Source organism: Gorilla gorilla, chromosome 3, assembly GCF_029281585.2.
Source record: "Gorilla gorilla gorilla isolate KB3781 chromosome 3, NHGRI_mGorGor1-v2.1_pri, whole genome shotgun sequence".
Classification (NCBI taxonomy): domain Eukaryota; kingdom Metazoa; phylum Chordata; class Mammalia; order Primates; family Hominidae; genus Gorilla; species Gorilla gorilla.
The window spans coordinates 160,048,004-160,051,499 of record NC_073227.2 but is presented as its reverse complement, the minus strand read 5'-3'; the positions used below and the strand labels follow the sequence as shown (position 1 = coordinate 160,051,499).

The 3,496-nt window shown below is 38.6% G+C and overlaps 1 non-coding gene across 1 annotated transcript; it reads left to right on the top strand.

Annotated features, from left to right (window-relative positions):
- Positions 1-2,524: 2,524 nt before the first annotated feature.
- On the top strand, positions 2,525-2,629 carry LOC115934403 (U6 spliceosomal RNA). Its single transcript, XR_004070212.1, has one exon. It is a non-coding gene; the product is annotated as a U6 spliceosomal RNA (small nuclear RNA).
- Positions 2,630-3,496: the final 867 nt, after the last annotated feature.

Below are 3,496 nucleotides of genomic sequence, written 5' to 3'. Positions count from 1 at the left end.
GGGAGGCTGAGGCAGGTGGATCACCTGAGGTCAGGAGTTTGAGACCAGCCTGGCCAACATGGCAAAACGCTGTCTTTACTAAAAATACAAAAATTAGCTGGGCGTGGTGGTGGGCATCTGTAATCCCAGCTACTCAGGAGGCTGAGGCAGGAGAATCGCTTGAACCTGAGAGGTGGAGGTTGCAGTGAGCCCAGATCACGCCATCGCATTCCAGCACTCCAGCCTGGCTGACAAAAGAGAAATTCTGTCTCAAAAAAAAAAAAAAAGAAAGAAAGAAAGAAGAAAAGAAAAAGAAAAAAATGCTTAGGAAATAAAACAATTTTGAATATGACGCACTTTTTTTTTTTTTTTTTTTTTTTTAGATTTAGTATCATTGCTTTTCACATTCCTCAATGGGAATGAAGAAAGAACTAGTTGTGCCTAACAGAAACAGATTTTGTCTGGCTTAGCCTTGTGGCCAATTGGTACTTTTTCTAAATTCTTTTCAGAGCTGCTAAATGCTGAAATGTGACTGCATATAGAAGAATTTTTTTTTCATTTTAAAATTCAGTATTATTTTAATGCTGAGGCAGGAGGATCACTCAAGGCCAGGAGTTCAAGACCAGCCTGGGCAACGTAGCAAGACCTCATCTCTACAAAAAATTTAAAAATTAGCTAGGCATGATGGCATGTGCCTGTAGTTCCAGCTACTCAGGGGGCTGAGGTAGGGCTCAAGGAGAATCACTTGAGCCCAGAAGTTGGAGGCTGCAGTGACCTATGGTAGCACCAATGCACTCCAGCCTGGGCAATAGAGCAAGACCCTGTCTCAAAATAAAATAAGATAAAATAAAATGATGCTTTGAAACAGCAGCTATCAAATCCAAAAGCAGCCTATGTTTTATTGATCTTTTTTGAGTTTAACAACCAGAAGAATGAACGTTTAACAACAGTATTCCATAAAAAGCATTTTTACTGTTATACCATTGACTGATCTTATTTATTTATTTTTTTGAGATGGAGTCTGGCTCTGTCGGCCAGATTAGAGTGCAGTGGCATGATCTTGGCTCACTGCAACTTCTGCCTCCTGGACTTAAGTGATTCTCTTGCCTCAGCCTCCCAGAGTGCTGGGATTAGAGGCATGAGCCACAGCACCCGGCCTGACTGATCTTAATATAAAAAAATGTACTATATATTGAAGAAGTCAAAGTGAGATAGAGTGTGAGGTAAAGAATATGAAATGATTGCAAAAGATAAAAATTGACACAGAAGCCTGGGTGCGTTGGCTCACGCCTGTAATCCCAGCATTTTGAGAGGCCAAGGCAGGTGGATCACTTGAGGTCAGGAGTTCCAGACCAGCCTGGCCAACATGGTGAAACCCCGTCTCTACTAAAAATTCAAAAATTAGCCCAGTGTGGTGGTGCACGCCTCTAATCCCAGCTACTCAGGAGGCTGAGACAGGAGAACTGCTTGAACTCGGGAGGCGGAGGTTGCAGTGAGCCGGGATTGTGCCACTGCACGGCAGCCTAGGCAACAGAGTGAGACTCCATCTCAAAAAAATAAAAAAATAAAAAGTTAATTGATTTAAAAAAGCAGGCACAGAATCAAATAATTCAGTTACTTCTCTTTGATGTAGACAAGAGATATAAAGGAAGCCTAAATTAGAAAATCTAACACATTTTCCAAACACTGACACGACCATAAAATTTAAATATTAATGTATTAATGGCTGGGCATGGTGGCTAATGCCTGTAATACCAGTGGCTTTGGAAGGCTGAGGTGGGAGGATTGCTTGAGGCCAGGAGTTCAAGACCAGCTTGGGCAGCAAAGAAAGATCCTATCTTTACAAAAAAAAAAATTGCTGAGTGTGGTGGCACACGCCTGTAGTCCCAGCTACTCAGGAGGCTGAGTCAGGAGGATCACTTGAGCCTGAGGATTCAAATCTACAGAGAGTCGATCCCACCACTTTACTCTGGCCTGGGCAACAGAGCAAGATCCTGTCTTAAATAAATAGATAAATAAATAAATATTACCTTAATTGTGAAAAAAATGTATGGAGCAGTCTTTAACAACGGAGCTGAGATAACTATTTTTGTCCATTTTTTAAAGTGTGAATTTTCTATTACAAAGTACAGTATACTCCACAGCCAGTTTTTGAGAGTTCAAGCTGGATTCAGGGGAGATTACGTTCTGAATGTGTTAGTGGTTTTGGTGCCAACTATTTGTCCTGTCAGATAGCATTCATTGACTAGAAACAACACTGTCTAGTATAATAAAACATATTATATAATGTTTTTCTCCAGTGAATAGAATCACTAAAAAAATTTCTAGAAAAAAATTATTTTATTTAGCTTTTAGAGTAAGATTTTAGTGAACAAGTTGGAAGAATTATGAAAGTTAATATTATTTGAATTTCACACATGGATATATAATTTCAAATAATCATTGCTCAATTTAATAATTAAACTAATAAAAAACTCATTTTCTGACATTATTTCTTATGGATAGTGATTTCCAGGGGAAAAAATGGATTAAGAGTATATTAGCAGCTCACTTCGGCAGCACATATACTAAAATTGTAATGATGCAAAGAAGATTAGCATGGTCTCTGCAGGAGGATGACATGCAAATTCGTGAAGTGTTCTATGTTTTTAAAAACAAATTAAAAAAGAATTAAATTAGCTTTTCCCTTTATCAAGTGGCATGACAATGAGAAGATTGTAGGCATTACTACTTCCCCTTTAGGAATGAGAATTCTTCACATATCAGAAATGCTTTCATTCAGAACTAGGAAAAGGAATGTTCCTTTGCAGTAGAAGATTCTATGAAGATTGTGGTTGTATCTATAATGTCTCAAATAGAAAACAAATAGAATGAAAAATTAAACCAAGTTTTAAAATTCATTTTAAGATTAAATGGTAATTAATTAAATTCACAATGCAGTGATTGTATTGTTTTTAAGATGTCCAGAGCAACAGTTGTTATAAAGTCACAATGCAGATATTTTAGTCATATAGAACCTTCAATAAAGAAAATATGTCACATTTTTCAAAAGAACTAAAGGACCAGCGAAGTATGCTGAGCATTTTCAATTTTACTTCTACCACATCTCTCACTCCTTCCCATTCTCTGCATCTCCAGATTGTTACCTTAGTTCACTTCTTCATATCTGTAAACTCTAAGCGAATCTCCCTACTGTTAAGTTCACAGAATTACTTACCTTCTAAAATGGTAAGTTGATCGTGTTAACTCCCAGCTAAAACTTCACTAGCCTACTATAATCTGATTGAAGACATTTAATTTGTTATATCCTGCCGGGCACACCTGTAATCACAGCACTTTGGGAGGCCGAGGCAGGCAGATCACCTGAGGTCAGGAATTTGAGACCAGCCTGGCCAATGTGGCGAAACCCCATCTCTACTAAAAATACAAAAATTAGCCGGGCATGGTGGTTCATGCTTGTAATATGCTTGAACCTGGGAGGCGGAGGTTGCAGCGAGCCGAGGTTGCGCCATTGCAC